This window comes from Ochotona curzoniae, unplaced genomic scaffold (genome assembly GCF_017591425.1).
Source record: "Ochotona curzoniae isolate NIBS_2020 unplaced genomic scaffold, NIBS_Ocur_1.0 scaffold_4506, whole genome shotgun sequence".
Taxonomy (NCBI): domain Eukaryota; kingdom Metazoa; phylum Chordata; class Mammalia; order Lagomorpha; family Ochotonidae; genus Ochotona; species Ochotona curzoniae.
Genome location: NW_024467119.1, coordinates 37939103 through 37957687, shown reverse-complemented (window position 1 = coordinate 37957687; position 18585 = coordinate 37939103).

Genomic DNA, 18585 nt, shown 5'->3' with positions numbered 1-18585 from the left:
CAGGTCTCCCATGCAGGTGCAGGGTCCCAGGGCTTTGGGCCATCCTGGACTGCTTTCACAGGTCACAAGCAGGGAGCTGGATGGCAAATGGTGCAACCAGGATAGGAACCAGTGCCCATACGGGATCCTGGCATGTTCAAGGCGAGGACTTTAACCACTACAGTGTGGCACCAGGCCCCCAAATAAATAAATCTTTAAAACAAAATCTCTAAGAGAAGATGAACCATTCTGAAGCTTTGGTTGAAGAAGACGGTAGTATCTTAGGGTAGAAACTAATACTCATGCTTATTTTAATCTTAGAGGAGAAATCAGGAAGCAATCTGTCTGGAAACACTTCTTCGTCAGCATTGTGGCAGCTTCCTTATGATTTTCTCTGTAACAGTTATCTTTTTCTCTCCTTTCCTTTGCTTCCCAAAATCCTTCCCAGGCTCACGTGAGACCCATTTTATTTTCAAACATTACAGATACAAAGCAGTTTGTAGTCCCTGAACTGCTGGGCTGTTAGTGGCTTTAGGGAGATATTAATATATTTTATTTCCACTGTGAGTTTTTCAATTACATATGTATATACTTCTTGAAGAAGGAACCATCTTTGAATATCTCAGAGATCCAAATTCATATGATATACTTTAAAAGGTTGTTGCAAAATGTGTATTGGGGTCAGTATGGTACAAAGGATTAAGCCACTGCATGCAAAATCAGCATCCCAAGTCAATCACCAGTACGAATCTGGGCTGCCCCATTCCCAACTCAGCTCCCTCCTCATGCACCTATGGAAAGCAGCAAGAGACAATCCAAATAAAACAGGTCATTGCCGTGCATGTGAGAGACCCGGATGGATTTTCTGGTTCCTGATTTCAGCCTGATCAAGGGCCAACCAATTGACCTTTTGAGGAGTGAACCAGCCAAAGGAAGATCTCCCTGTCTCTGTCTCTCCTTTTATTCTGTAACTCTTTTAAGTTAATAAATTTTTTTGAAAAAATGTCTATTATATATGGTTTTCAAAAAGTTTTGCTCCAAAATAGATTCACCTTATAGTTCCATTTTCCAAGACCTTTCTTTTGAACAAACTGATTTATACACTGGATTCTCAAAACCACAGCAAGTGCATAATAATTGCCACAATTCTCATTAATGTTCATGTTAATATATTAACATAAGGAAAACAAATACAATGTAGTTCATAGATACAATTCTAATAATATAATGATATATCCTTTCCTTGCTGTCTCATTTTTCTAATTTTAGAGACAACGTATTTTTAATTTACATTGAAATTAAAGGCTTAAAGTTCTGTTAAATACAGAGTTTAACAACTAACAGTATCATAGCCCATCACCCAGCATTGTGGTACAGCTCACTAAGCTGCCAGTAGCAGCTCCAGTTCAAGCCCAAGACACTCCACTTTTAATCTGGCTCCCTGCTAATGCACTTTGAAAGTAGCAGAAGATGGCTACTTTGATTCCTGCCACTCACACTAGATGGAGTATACAGCTTCAGCATTCAGCCTGATCCAACCCAGGCTATTATGGGCATTTTGGGAAGGAACCAGTGGAGTATGCTTCATTCTTCCTTTTTTCTTTTGTCTTTTCTTCTCTGGGCATTTAGAGAAGGAACCAGCAGGGTATTATTTATGCTTTCTTTTTTCTTTTCTTTTTTTTTTCTTCTCTTTTCTTTTATGATATAATTCCAAAGGCTCTGAATCTGTGGTCTATCCATGGCATGCATGTGTCAGAACTGGGCACCTCAGTGGATTAGATGGAGCAATGGACAACATGCCCAGATACACACAGAGGACATGGCAGTCTATTGGGGGATGCAAAGGACATCCAGTACCATAGGGGAGGATGGAGAGCAGAACAAATCGTCAATTACTCCGCCAAGCATTGACAGCAAATATATGGGCAAATGGAGACTCTAAGCTGGACTATGTCAGCCAATCAACCTAGGAAGGATTTCCTCATCCTTGGAGCAGAGAGAGCAATAGCATTTCAAAACTATCTAAACCAGTTTCGGCGGCATGGCCCAGTAGCTAAAGTCCTCGCCTTGAACGTGCCAGGATCCCATATGGGCGCCGGTTCTAATTCCAGCAGCTCCACTTCCCATCCAGCTCCCTGCTTGTGGCCTAGGAAAGCAGTTGAGGACCCTGCACCCGTATGGGAGACCCGGAAGAGGCTCCTGTCTTCGGATCGGCATAGCATCGGCCATTGTGCTCACTTGGGGAGTGAATCATCGGATGGAAGATCTTCCTCTCTGTCTCTCCTCTCTGTATATCCGCCTTTCCAATAAGAAAATAATAAAAATAAATCTTTAAAAATAAATAAATAAATCTTAAAAAAAAAAACTATCTAAACCACTTGAGCAGAACCCTTGGATCATGCTCCACATTGGGGACCCTAGGATGACATTATGTGGCCATTCCCCTTCCTTGGGTACTGAAGCTGTTGGGAGGCTGGGTGTGGTTTCTTCCCTTCTCTCCTCCTCTTACCTCAGATACAGGAAGAAAACAAAGGAAAACTTGGAAACAAAGATCTCATTCGCTTTCCCCTAATCATTGACCCTTCCCGCCTTAAGTATACAAACATAATCAAAAATAAAATTTTAAAAAGAAAGAAAAATGTCCGTTCATTTCCTTTGCCCATTACTTCACAGGGTTGTTTGCTTTGTTATTGTTGAGTTTCGGAAGCTCTTTGTAAATCCCGGATATTACTCCTCTGTTGGTTGTGTAGTGTGCAAAGATTTCCTCCCATTCTGTTGGTTGCTTCTTCACTTTGTTGGTCATTTCCTTTTCAGTACAGAAGTTTCTTAGTTTGATACAATTCGATTTGTTTATTTTGGCTTTGACTGCCTGTGCTTTTGGTAACTTTTCTAAGAGATCTTTTCCAATTTCCTATATTATTCTTAACCATTATTGAACAAAAATACAAAATAAAGTTTTACAACACTATATTTGTAGCAACACTGATATGGGCACACATTACTGTTTTTTCATTTTTTTCATTTTTTTCTTTTTTAAATTTTAGTTCCCACATATAAGGGAGAGCATGCAATATCTGATTTCTTTTTGCAGATTATTTCACTCAACACGATGTCTTCCAAATGCATCTACTTTGGCAAAAGTGGTAGAATTCCATTCTTTTTATAGCTGAATAATATTACATTGAATATATATACCACATTTTCTTTATCCATTCATCTGATAATGGACAACTTTGTTGATCCCATATTTTGTCAAGTGTGAGTGGAACAGTTCTATACCAAGAAGTTAGATTGCTAGATCATATGCAAATCTTATTTCTACTTTTAAAAGAAATATCCATGTTGTTTTCCACATTGGTTGTATTAATTTACATACCCACCAACAGTGTATAACAGTTTCTGTTTTCTGCACATCCTCATAGTATTTACTACTTTCTGTCTTTTGGATAATTGCTTTTCCAATAGAGGTAAGATGAAACCTCACTATGGTTACGATCTGCATTTCCCTGATTACTACTGATGTCAAGCATTTCTCATATGTTTGTTGATTATTTATATTTCTTATTTTGAGTAATCTCTATTGAGATACTCAGTCCAATTCTTCACCTCTTTGGGTTTTTATTGCTCAGCTCTTTTCAGTTGCTGATATATGCTGCGTATTAATCTGTTCCTGAATAAGTAGCTTGTAAATATTTCTCCTTTTCTGTTGGCTGTCTCTTCACTCTATTGTTTCTTTTCATATGTAGAAGCTTCTGAATTTGATATAATCCCATTTATCTAGTTTTCCTTTTGTTTCCTGTGCTTTTTGGGTTTTTTTCAGGAAATCACCACCATCACCCATATATTGAAGTCTTTTCCCTACATTTTCTTCCAGTAACTTCATAGTCTAATCCTGGGTTGACTTTTTTAATATGATAATTTTAACATGATAATTAAAATAGATTATTTTATCTATCTACATATACACATTCACTTATGTCTGCACCACTTATTAAATAAATTATCCTTTCTACAACACATGGGCTGGGCACTTTTACCAAAAATCAGTTGACTGCATGTTCATTCCACAAACTCTTAAAGGTACCCTAGTGCACGAAGTCTAATATCCTTAAGAGGATCCAAACAGTTCATATTCACTTATTGCAATGGATTTTAAAACTTTAATAGTTCTTTATTTTTCTAAATAGTAGATCTAAATCCATATATTAACAACTAGAATATCTGTTACAATCATTATTTTTACACCAACTTGTAAACCAGTGGCCTCCCTCCATTCTCTCTTGCTTTCTCCAATTATTCCTATAGTAAGTGTCCCTGGCTCGATCAGTCTTCTAACTTCTGTGTCTGGGTTGTGATTTGAATAAAAAATATGATTTTTTAAGAGTTAAGCTTCTCTACATATGACTTTATACAGTACAACAATAATACCATATATTCTGTAGACAAGGAAAACGCAATTTCAAGAAACAAGTCACTATACTTTGAACTAAGGCTGTCATTGCTTTCAAAATGGTACTACACTGCCCTCTGGTGTTTCTTCTTGCATTTTTCCAGTTCTTAGGTCCCATTTTCCGGGGGGGGGGGGGGGGGGGGACTGATGGTAGGAAGAACAGGAAGAGAGAATAATGCTACTTTCATTTATATCACAGTTGAATTTTTAAAGCATTCTTTCAATAGCAAGTATTTAACTTAGCAATGTAATTAGTATTCCCACATCTCACATCTTGATACCTGGGAGCAATTCCCAGCTTGGGCTCCAGACTCCAGTTTCTTTTGAGTATGTGCTATGGGAGGCAGCAATGGCAGCTCAAGTAACTGGACTCCTGCCACTCAACCAGGAGAACTGGTTTCTGGCCTCAACATGCAACTTCAGTCCAAGCCCAGTCCTGGTCATCACAGGTACTTAGAACAGGAACAAACAAAAGCCCAGCACAATAACCTAGTGTATAAAGCTCTTGTTTTGCACAATCCAGAATCCCATTCGGGTGCCAGTTTGTGTCCCAGATGCCCAGCTTCCCATCCAGCTGTCTGCTTGTGTCCTGGGAAAACAGTCGAGAATGGCCCAAAGCCTTGGGACCTGGCACCCTTCTTGGAGACCTGGAACAAGCTCCAGGCTCCTGGCTTCAGATTGACTTAACCTTGGCCACTGCAGCCACTTGGAGACTGAGCCAATGAATGGAAGATCTTTCTCTTTATATCTCCTCCTCTCTGTATGTCTGCTTTTCCAATAAAAATAAATAAAGCCTTTTTAAAAGAAAGCTTTTTTTTAAAGTGCTTGCTCGTTCCCTTGCTCTCTCTTTCTGCCTAGAAAGGGGAAGGGAAGAGAAGCTAAGGGGCAAGGAAAGGAGAGGGAGAGGAAGAGGAAGAAGGGAAGGGGAGAAAAGGCAAGGAAAATAAAGCAAAAGAAAGAAGAAAATTACTACCCTACTTAACATATACATCCATATGTATCATTTCTTCTGATTCTCCACTATTCTTCATGAGTAAAAGCATGTTTCTATAGTATTCTGAAGCTATATCCCATTGTAAACAAATATTGAGACTCATAAGTGATTAAATATTTACTCTCTGAATGCTATTAAATCTTACTGTGGTTTTTCTATAACTTTAAGTCCAAATATAGAACATAATCTTCCCCCAACTTCCAAGATGTTTTTGAAAGAAAATTCAATATAAGCAGACATTTAATATAACATAAAAAATAACCTATTATCTAATTTCTACTAAATGTCATTTAACCCTTTCTCCATATGTGTCAAAATCATATCAAAAACTAAGGCAGTTGATACAATTTCAGAATCTGGCCTTAAAAACAAAAGTTTTTCTAACTGAACCAAAAATGCCTGAGAAAGAGATGCAAAAGCTTCCTTTCTGGCAGGTATGAAAAAAAGAAATGCAATTGCAATTCTACAACATGATCTATCATAGAGAGCTTGATTTGATAACATGTTAAATAACAAAGCTTCCATGAATATCAATTTGCTATCTTCAACAAAGGAAAGCCTACAAATATTACTAGCTGCTATTAAAAACTAATTGAAGCATGTTACACACACTGTCATCTCCAAAAATCAGATCAGACAACACTGGTTAACAAAGTGATTCTGTGTCTACTACTATTGACCATGCTCTACCCTGCATTTCCTGCCATACTATTTGATCTCTCTCACCTCAGCATCTAGTGGCCTATTAGAAATCAGAAAGCTCATCACAAATACAGCACCTCATTCCACCTAGCAGAGAAAGTAACACTATATTTCTCAGTAACCTTATTGAAGAGTCTAAATTTAGGGTGGGGAGGAAGACCTCTCAAGGAATGTAGTAAAAGGCTTAGTTAAGCAGAAATATGAAACATTTTAATTTTCTTCCATTTGTATATTTATGTTCTTTCCTTTATGTAAATTTGAATTTGGGTTCCTACATATAAACAGAGATTTTCCAGCCATTCTTGTCTATTAAATCTAGTACAAGTAATAAAGTCAGGCAGATCTAAAATTCAATTATTCCTTTTTTGCCCTAGCACACAGAAGTCATTCTTACAAGATGGGTCAGTGTAGTATCAATATGCATTGTCTAAAATATATTAAATTTGGGGGGGGGCATTTAACACTTCACCTCACACATACTCTTTATCTTCTATGTTTAATATGGTGATTGCTACTCACTGCGCAGTGTGATTATAATTACAGATCTAAAGACAATGACTGTAATAAATAGGACACGAGGAAACTGGACAATACTCAGACAAGATTCTTTTATAAGCTTCAAATGAAGTAGTGACATCTTCAACAGACAAGCAAGATAACTGGTATGGTTGGCAAGGAAAGATCAGCTGAGGTTAGAGATCTATGGCAACCTGAATTATTGGAATTTTACAATATATCCTCAGTCCAATATTTGGGATCCTATTACCTTCTAATTGATACCTTAACTTTCACTAGAGTTCTTCTGATCATTTAAATTTAGTCCATGTTATCACTAGAAACCTACAGGTCAAATTCTCAATTTGGCTCATACCTGATTAATCACTTGGCTTCAGGTAATTAACATATATACTATTATTATCATAAAACATTCTTAAATTTTAGAATACATATGATTCAAGAATCTGAAACTTGAGCTTGCCACTCACTTCAACCAAATGTTCCAGCTCTTTCAGAATCAAGTATCTACCTCTTCAGATGTTAAAGACTCATGCAGTTTAAAATTCTTCTACAATAATCACTCTATCATTTCCAAAGACTTATCTTCAATATTTACTTCATTATAAGTAATTAGATTTCATATTCTTATTGTCTGTTCCACTCCTACATCAACACATGTTTGTATATCTTAACTATTGTAAATAATATAGGCTTTTGAAAAATATACCTCGCCATTCTCTTGGTAGAAGGTGGACATGGAAAGGCTGGGGAATGACACTCAACTACATTATTTTTTTTTAAGATTTTATTTTATTTTATTGGAAAGGCAGATGTACAGAGAGGAGGAGAGACAGAGAGGAAGATCTTCCGTCTGATGATTCACTCCCCAAGTGGCTATAACAGCCAGTGCTGTGCCAATCCTAAGCCAGGAGCCAGGAAACTCTTCCGGGTCTCCCACACAGGTGCAGGGTCCCAAGGCTTTGGGCCATCCTCGACTGCTTTCCGCCACAGCAGGAAGCTGGATGGGAAGTAGAGCTGCCGGGATTAGAACCGGTGCCCGTATGGGATCCCCGTGCTTTCAAGACGAGGACCTTAACCTTTATGCTATCATGCCTGGCTCTCAAGTACATTTTTAATGATCTGTGTTTAACGATGTTTCTGTTAAACACCCGCTACCTTCTATTATGCTGGCTGTTTTGAAGGAAAAAAGACTTGGAAATCTTAGTAAAATGAAAAGCTTGGCTAGAGTTTTCCTTGTTTACATTACAGATTTTACCTTACACAATTCTACTCTGCCTTCATTGCAAGATTCCTATTTATATGCCATAGTTACAAATCACAAAGCAGATTCCAAGCTACATGCTTATTAAGAGCATTACCTCAGTGTCCATGGCTCTATTTGAAACAGTGTCTTATTCCTGGATTTCAGATTCAGGAGGGGTGGGTGGTAATCTATCACTCAAACTTCATGCTAGCAAAATAACTGAGAAATTAATGGGCCAACGGGGCCCACAACTTTGCTAAACTATGACTTAAAGATGTAAGAAATTTTAGGCCAGGAAACAGGAATGGTTATCAATGTCTTTCACCAGAATATTTGAAAATTCTGGGAAAAAAAATTTTTAATTTACTTATTCAATTTTTTTTAAACTAGCTTCATGTTTTATTCTAGAATCAGGCAATACTTCAGTTTCCTGACATAATAGGATTAATTGTACCCTGGACCTCTGGAATCTTCTTTTTTTTTTCTAAAGTTCTTTTTTTAGTTTTTCTTTTTCCATATAGACTGGGATTCACTCCCCCGCAATCCTACCCCTTGACAGATTCTCCCTATTTTACTACAATGGTATAATCCTTCATAAGGAATCATATTTCCATCAGTCTCTTATTTAAGTGTACCCCAACATTGCTGGTACAGACAATGTCAGACAGTCCAGCATCCCATTTTTTACACATGTCCAACAGTTTCATTGGGAATTCATTCTTCATCTGGAAGCATGGACGCACATTGCACTATACATTCACATCTGGATATGGTAGACCCCAGTACTCCATCACTATATATTTCCATAACTGAGAAGCCATGAAATAAGGCCAACAACTGATATGAGTTAGAACAACAGCCACAACAACAACATCAATAACAACAAATTATAGCACCATGAAAAATGCACCACTAAGTAACCAACACATGGGTGACAAAAAGGAAACACAAAAGTCTCTTGGGAAAAATGATGCCACCATCTAATCCATGAGCCAGCAATGAATTTGACAAGAAAAAAGAGATTATTTGGAATGAACCAAACTAAAATAAAAAAAACATCAAAACACATGGGATGCAGCCAAAGGGGGAAAAAAAAGTATGGATCGGGTTCTTGAAGTTACACTTTCCATGCTGGTTTCCTTATATAAGGGAGAACATGTGGAATTTCTTCTTTTGTGATTGACTCATTTCACTGAGCATAATGGCCTTTAGTTGGAACCACCTATATTTGCATCAGCACAATCTACAATATCAAAAACATGGAAACAATCCAGATATGCATCCAAAGAAGAACAGTTAAAGAAACTGTGGTACATCTACTCCATGGAATATTATTCTGCTATTAAGAAGAATGAAATTATACTATTTACTTATTCAATTTTTTTTCCAGAGGTAGAGAGGGGAGGAGAGAGAAATCTCCTGTCACCAACTCACCCTCCAGTGCCCACAACAACTAGGAATGGCCAGGTCAAAGCCATGAGTCCCAAATTCCACCCCAGTTTCACACAGAAATGGTAAGGATTCAAGTATTTGAGCCATCACCTGCTGGTTTTTAGGCCATTATCAGGAAGCTGGACTAAAAATGGAGAAAGAGATGAGTTCTTGGCACTCTAACTTAGGATTTGGGCTATCAAGTGGCAGCTTAATCCATTGCATTATAATGCCCAACCCTAAAACACTACAATATGTGAATAATTATCAGAGGCTATAAAATCTCCCCTGCTCTCATTCTCTCTCCCTCTTGTGATATCACTGACTTTCAAATATGTGGTTTTTTAAAAGTTTCAAGCAAAGCCTTTATGAGCTTACACTTAATATTGATACAGAAAGATGAGAATGTTCAAAAGTATTTACTTCATGTTTGGTTAAACATCTATGTCAAATACTTTCTCAACTTCATATAAACATGGATTTTTTCAGTCCTTGTCTTAAAAGATATTAAAGACCTCATTCCCTTAAATGTCTGTCTGTCATTCACACTTAAAAATCTGTTTAGCCATTTGGATGACTAGGTGAGTGATTTCTTGCTTGATGGAAAAGTGTAGACAGTGTTCCAAAGTTGGTATCTAACTACATGTCCAAGAAGGTAAAAGTTGATGAATTTGTCACTAGCAACCTATCTTTTGACAAAATTAACAAACACTTTGAACCTATATATCTGTCAAAAAGGTAAGCATTCTCACACACTATATATTGTAGAATACAACAGGGATTTGGAGCTGATGGGAAATGACTCAAAAATGGCACGATTTTCACTATCTTGGAAGGAATCAATAAATCCATGTGTTTATTGCTTTCTTCTCTTACAGCATTTGAATTGTTGAAAAGACATAAATTTAAATGGAAACTGTGTCCATCACACACCTTCTTCTAATCTACTGTGTGCACCATGACCTGCAGAAAGAAGCTCTTCAAGCTCACAGCCTCTTACACCTGTACTGACTACTCTTAGGAAGCATTGTGCCACAAAAGTCCGAAATCTGTTTTCTGAGCTCTCCATCCCAAAAACAATTATCAGACCACTAAGAAATGTTTAACAACATAAAATCACCTCTGCATTGGTATGCAAGTTGCCATCCCTATTTTATGCTTTAGTCATTCTCAGGCTTCCTCCCTCCCAACGCCGCCTCCATTACCTTTATTCTGTAAAAGAAAAGAGGACAATGCAGAAGAGGAGGTAAGAATTCTCTTCCACCAACATCAATTAACATTTACTGCTTGTTTAAAGGGAGAAGGACCATTTATAGAACATGTTTTCTTAGGCAGCCTGACAAATTTCGTCAGCTCCTGTGAAATCATATTCCTTAGAACTTTGTTCAAACTGGCACCTCCAATTCCTGTTGTGGCATCTGACTTGCAGGTGACACAAAAATTGATCACTGAAACAACTGTCCACCCTTATGTCAGTGAGTATGTGTTGAGACACTGTGACCAGTTTCAAGCATAGGAAAGTAGAGTGAATTTTACAGTAGATATCCAAGTTCCCAGTACCACCTTTTATCAAATCTCTTTGCCACTTTCATGTCACATTCTGTTTTTTCCTCTCCAGAAAAAATTAGTGTTTTTCATTCCCATGCATATTCCTAAACTATATCCATTGACCCTCTGGTCTCAGTATTGCTTTGTATGTGTTTAGACATTCTATGGTCTCAACTTTTTATTTATTTATTCATCACTATTGTGTTTGAAACCCACATTCATTAGTTTTAATGCTGTATTAAGATTGGACAATTATATGGCTACTATAATTGACTCATTCTTGAGTGAATGGCATAGACTTCTTCCCAAAGTTGTCTCTGTATTACAGCACTGCATGGAACATTTTGTGCATTGTACTCAGCACATTAGCTATTGGAATATGGATTACAGAACAAGCCTATTTAAACCAGAAAGGGCCACAGACTTTCCTACAATTAGGAATCCTTGTGAAGTGATATTTTATTGTGACTTTAGTTAACCTACATTTAATGTTTAAATCCTTATTCTATTGGACATTGTATTTCCTCTATGGTAAAGGATGTGTCCTAATCCTGAGTCCAACTGCATAGCTTCCCACATATAAACAGGGGAAAACAACTGAAGGGAGAGATGATGGGAAAAGTGGAAACAGAAATCCCTGAGCATAAGAAACTGCATCACGAAAAATAATAATTTAAAAAATAGTAATAGAATAAAATAAAACACAGAGTAAGAAAGTTAAATATATATATATATAAAACATTCTTTCAAAATAAAACCTTAATCAAAGTGGGTACAGAAAGAATATTCACCAACAACATTGGGAGTAGGCTCTACCAAGTTGGGTTGCAGAACACATTGACTCAGGTGTGAACCAGGTCTGGAGACAAACCAAGCAGTATGCGGCAGTCAGTCCACAGCACACACTGGCACAAGTGAGGATCAAAAGACAATGCAGGCCAGACCATGTTGGACAATTCTGGCCAAGCTTTGCAGCATGATCCTGGTCTGTGGATGTGCTAAGGTAGACTTGGTTAACCACTAGACCTTAGGAAGACTGTCTCAGCCCTCAAGCAACAAAACCAACAATGCCTCAGAGCTATCAAAACCACTCAAGTAACACCCCTGGAACACTCTTCCCCACTCAAGTCATTATCAAAGGACCATCATCAATCCCCAGGTGCTGATGTGGTTTCACACCAAGGAACAGTCCTCTCCCTTTCCTCCCTTCCACACACTGGAGAAAAAAAAAAAAGGACTGAAACATATGTTCACGTGTTCTACCCTCATTCTTCCAAAACTGATTCTATCCACCCTAATCAGAGTCCCACATGGGCATACATCCCTCTCAACTATGTAAATAGGATTTTTAAAAAATTTTTTAAAGAAAGAAAATAACAATTTGTAAAAATAAATAAATAGCCCCTTCCCAGAAAAGTTTTAACTTATATCTCTAATATGCTGGTGTTATTTTCATAATTTTTTAAAACCTACCATTCAAAAATTAAGTCTTTATGTCTCTAACAAGCTGTTCCTACCTGCAATTCTTGAGGTACCAGTGCTTATCAGACAGTGTCTAAATGCCAACAGAATGTCTGCCTTATCAAATGACCTAAAACCTATGAAACCAGCAGTTTGACAATAAACATGACCTTTTTAGCCAAACAGAATTCAAATCGAACCTCTAATTCCCTCTTAAACAACTAAGCATTATCAAGCAAGTGACCATAATGGAAACAAACTGCTAAAAAAAAAATCCCTAGGCTGAGGAGAATAAGTCTCTTTTCCCTTCACCAAGACAGAACTGTAGAAGCAAAGTTCCTTTGGCTACAAATTTAGTTGAATCCTAAATGGGACAGGTATTCCAAATTCTCTATCCTGGAAGTCAGAGAACTGTCACTGTTGCAGCAGGTGGCTCCACTGTGAATGCAGTGGCTGGCTCAAGGAAGAATGTCACTCAGCATTAGTTATAATGACAAGCACATAAGATGTGTGATAGCCTTATGCTCATTATATGACAACTGAAATGTCTTCTCTTTCTCTCTTCAGTCAAGTTTCTGGAGAACATCCTTGGGATACAAGTATGTATATGTGACACACACAAGATAAAACTTGGTCTAACAGTGAAAAATAAACTGAACAGCAGAAATGCATGCTGAATGTTCAAATCAACAGAGATAGCCCTCAGAAGGATCAACAGCGAGGATCCAGTACCACAGTTGATCTCAGACCTCAAAGCGACCAATTCCAACCCATTTTATGAGGAATAGATAAACATGATTTTGAATGAGATTCTTTTGTCATAGTCCTGCAATATCAGTGCATACAACTGGAACCTTAGGGGAGCCTCCAGAATGCCAAATCAATGAATCTTTAGGGAAAGTAGATTCAAAAGTGAGGCCTATGGGACTCAGTTTCTCAGGTGTTATGTGTGGCCATAAAAAACTGTTTTAGGAAGGCACAAGAAGAGGAAAACACAGATGTGGGATTTTAGAAAGCAAACATGAGAACTAAAGAGTCTTTGTAACCAAAAATAATCGTGATGAATACTTCATATGCTTTAAAACCTCTTACACTTCACATTTTCTTAACTCTATTTCAAATTTTTTAATATGAAATGAAATTGTATTCACAAATAAGAGAACCTTGAGAAACAACAGAGCTACAGAGAAAGAACTTCATTTATATTGCCTAAGCACATTACAGGACTTTCAGTGTACTTTCCACAAAAGTATCAGGACATGACAAGCTGAAAATAGAAACACACAGAAAGTCATCCTTCACAAGGAGTAAGTTCTGAAACAGCATCCTAAAGTAGCAACTTGATGCTCATTGGGTGAAAGACACAAGAACTAACATGACTTGTCCCCAGAAGAGTTACCTGTTGACTCCTTGCATGTTGATACACGGTCATGCTCAGGAAAAAAATAAATAACTAGACAGTTTGAGACAAGTTGACTAACTCTTGGATGGCATCTCTGCCCATGTAATCTGACAAACGCAAGTGCTGAACTTGAGAAAACATCAGAGTACCCAGACTGCTGACAGATGGTGTCACATAGGTCTTCACTAGGAAATCTTCAAGAATTTACTTAATGGAGCTGCTGCAGGGGCTCCACAGGCTAATTCTCTGCCCTGTGGGTCCAGCATCCCATTTGGGTGCCAGTTTGTGTCCTAGCTGACCCACTTGCCATTAAGCTCCCTGCTTGTGGCCTAGGAAAGCAGTGGTTGATGGCCCAAAGCTGTGGGACCCTTCCCCACAAGGGAGACCCAAAAGAAGCTCCTGGCTCCTGGCTCCTGGCTCCTGGTTCCTGGCTTTAGATTACCTCAGCTCCGACTGCTGCAGCCATTTAGAGAATAAACCAGCAGACGGAGTATCTTCTCTCTGTCTTCCCTTCTCTCCATAAATCTGATCTGCCTTTCCAAAAAAATAATTAAATCTTTAAAAAAAAAGAATTCCTATAAGTCCTTTTAAATCTTGCATATCTATTCATTCTAGAAACATCACTAAAGAGAGATACAAGGGAATTTATCACATTTCAAAATGAAAACTAAAAGTACTATGAAGGAAAAGTATAAAGGAATTTTAATACAGGGGGCCCTGACCCTACCAGCAATTACTTTAAAAAGTGATATCTAGGTTGAAATATAAATTGTGAGGAAAATTTATCTGCACTTGATCTTAGCCAAAAGGCCGAGAAGCGATAGGAAAGTTTATCTGGTATCACAATACTAAAACAATTACATGTTAGCATGAATTTTATTTTAGGTATTGGGCTAAAGATTAAAAAAATACTTAGAATCTATAGTAATAATTACATAGAGTTAATTGTTAACTTAAAAGTTGACTGAACAATGTTCAAAGGTCAAAATTCCATTTACACGTACTGCAAAGGAAGGGAAACAGAACCCAGATCCTACCAAACAATCAAAAAATTTAAAAGCAGCAGCTTGGGCCTGGCATGGTAGCCTAGCAGCTAAATGTACCAGATTCCCATATAGGTGCAAGTTCATATACCTGCTGCCCCACTTCCCATCCAGCTCCATGTTTATGGCCTGGGAAAGCAGTAGAATATAGCCCAAAGCCTTGGGACCTTGCAACCGCATGGAAGACCCAAAGGAGGCTCCTGACTCCTGGCACCTGGCTAAAGATTGGCTCAGCTCCAGCCGTTGTAGCCCCCTTAGGAGTGAATCATCAGATGGAAGATCTTACTCTCTGTCTCTCCTCCTCTCTGTACATCTGACTTTCCAATAAAAAAATTAATCTTTAAGAAAAAAGCAGCAGCTTGAAAACATGAACTTTGTAACCAAAACACAATTTAAATCAAACAACTGATCTCTTAAGCAACAGAATATTCAAACAAAACAATTAATTTTAAAAGAAATAGACTGCTATAAAATCACTCAGTTATATGTAAAGATTATCAAAATAAGTTAATTTTTAAAAATCACTCAGTTAAGGAGAAAAAGGCTTCCCCTTTTCCTTCTCCAAGATAGAGATTACAGGAGCAAGGGTCCTTTGACTAGAAATTCAGTTGAGTCCTTAATGAAACAGGTACTTCAAAACCTCTTTTTTGGAAAACAGAAATGCCTTTGATGTGTCAAGTGACTCCATTCTGAGAGCACTGGCTGACCCAAAGGAAGAACTTCACACAGCCTAGACAACATGACAAACATGCTTGTTGAAGTTGTGTGGTGGTCTCATGCTGATTGTGGGGCAACTTTCTCTCCTCAGTCAACTTTTGCATCACATATTCTTGAAAAATTACTGATTATCCTTTGGATACAAGTAAATGAATATGATACGCACACGATAAAATCAACCTGAGTGAAAAAAAAAAAAAAGAAAACCTTAAGACAGTAAAAACAACAACACAACACAACAACAACAAAAATGTGGTAAGTGTTCAAACAAGCAGAAATACAGCACAGACGTCAGCAGGATGGGTCCAGGTCCACCCTTGATCTGACATTCTGAAACAATTACCCTGCAAATCACTCTGTGAAATATAGATGATCAAATGAATAGAATTCACCATGAGACTCTCTTGTTCTACTCCTGAAATATGATACATACCATGAGGCTATCTTCAAGTCACAACTCTGTGAAATCCATTTAGGGCAAATGATTCTTTGGGGAAAATAGATACATTGAGAGCTCTGGACTGGGTTTTTCAGAAGGTCATATGCTGCCAGTCATTGTTTCAGAGGGGTACATAGGGAAGGCAGACACACATATGTGGCTCCAAGAAATAAATACCGAAATTGAAGGGAATTTATTGTTTTAAAAACAGTCATAGAGAATTTTCTGTTTCATGCTTCATAAATATTTTCTTAACCATGTTTCACATTTTTTAACATTAAATTGTATCACCAAATAATAGAATCCTAGAAAACAACAGAATCTGTGGAGAAATACCTCTGCTTATATTGCATATAAAAACCAAGACAAGATTCAACTTTCAATACAAAGACTTCCAAGGGAAGGGAAAATAATTTTACCAGCATTACCTAGATATCTGCCATATATCCTCTCCTTTAATTCACTAATACTCTTCTAGAACTGTCTGGATTTCCATGAAAATTACTGGAGTACACACGTTCCCCCAGAGTGTTTCTGTGTACTTCCAGAAACTTGCATTTATACAGTCTGAAATCACACTTCTGGTTCAAGTCTTATAGCATGATACCAGTCAGCTGTCTTCTGAAGCTATCATCACCCAGGAGGCTTTCATACGCTGGTTCCTTTCACCATTAACTAGTCCCTTGTTTATAGCTGGCATTGCCATGTATTCTGGAAATATGAGATTGTAATACAGAGAGATATGAACAGAAAACAGTATTAAACTTAATGTTGGACTCTGCTACCCTGGGATCTATTACCATCCACACATATGATGGATATCTCTTGTTGGCCATCTCTGTTCACATGTATTTCTCATTCAAGCCTATTTTTACCTTCATCTGCACTCTTTGCAGTCCTCATACTTCTGTTGCATCTACCTGTATACCAAATACCTGTACACAAATACCTATTTTATTACTTCGAACAATATGATTCTTTTATGTTTAGACCTTTTCTATTTTATCACTGTCAGAAGCCTTGGTTTACATTATTACCCATGACTACCAAAAGATTTTTCAAATATCAACATGAACATTTCATTTTTCCTTGGCCAAATGTAACCAACTATAACTAAATTCTAAAATAGCATTATTTCTTATTACATAATTATACACCCTCAAACATGGATAACATAAAGGCCCTGCAGAAGTGCACTGGGATTTAAAAAAATGTAGGACTTTCTAAGATGGCGGTGTAGGGTGCAGACGTGTTTGGTGGAATGGAGAGTCTTTAGGCAAGGAGAGGTACAATAAGTAGATTTCAGGGAAAAAATAGGGCTCAGGCAGTAAGCAGGGGGCACCTGGAACTCCCCTGGACACAGGGAAGCTGCGGAAACGAGACAGCAGTGTTGTAGTGGACCGAAGAACCCACCAGCAGTTGGCGAGTAGCAACTCAGATCCCCGTGATCCAGGCTCTAGCGATCCGTTTCCAGCGCCAGCCAAACATCCAGCAGCGGCCTCCACACAGCTCTTGTGACCGCCAGGTGAGAGCCTGGGTCCGCGTGGGGAACAGGAAAGTTAATATAGTCTGGGCGCTGACAATCAAGCTGAGTGACTGGAACCAGCAATAGGCGGAGGGAGCAGGGGACTCAGGGCGCCATCTTGTGCGGAGAGACAGAACGAGGAGTTGACAGAGCCGCACAGCGGCTCCTTTCTGGCTGTTTACCCGGGACTGATCTACGTGGGGAGGGAAACGCCAGCTTCGCTCCCTGCAGGGTTGGTGTGGTCCCTGGAGCTGACGGCGGACAGCCCCCCCACCTCCCGACCTTTGCTGGTGCCCCTACGGGCGCCATCTTGGACACTGTGGCAAGTGCTCCAAACACTGATAAGCTGCAAGAGGAGGAGTGGCAATCTGCGCATGTGCTAATTCGGCAGCTCTCAGATAACAGTGTCACGGGACCAGACAGTGTTACACTGAAGGGAGAACAGCTGAGTCACCCAAGTACTGACCTGGGGACAAAAATACCACCATCTTAGAGCACTGCACAGCCGCAGAGAAAACAGCCCATACAAGGCACGCCGCCACCTCCACCCAAAATACCCCCAGGAAGTACTCTGACTTATCGGCCAGCAGCGGGCGACAAGCTCAGTGCTACCTACAAAATCAGTACCACAGACAAAGCAATTGTCAGGACAGCTGTGTTTCCCAAATCCGGGGCACTGATTGAACATAAAAATCAACTTATAGACCTGTAGGTAATATACCATAGAGATGATTTCGTCAAACAGAGCGGCAACTACAAAAGGTAAAAGACAAGACAAAAGTACTGTGAATGTTACTGAAGACTCTCCAACAAAAGAGCAAAAGCTCCGCCCACTCTCAGAGTTAACTGAGGAAGACATTGAGAAAATGGGGGACAAAGAACTCAGAAAACTCGTTGCAAAGCTGATGGTCTACAATGAGAAGTACAAACAAGAGTTCAAAGAAGAAATAGCAGTAATACATCAAATTAAGGCTGATATATCAGAAATTAAGAACACAGTAGAGCAAATTAAAAATACAGTGGAGAGTCTCAACAACAGAATGAATGAAGCAGAAGAAAGAATATCAGAATTAGAAGATATTTCCTGTCACCATGAAGCAACAAGCAAAAAGCTGGAAGCAGAGCTAGGTCA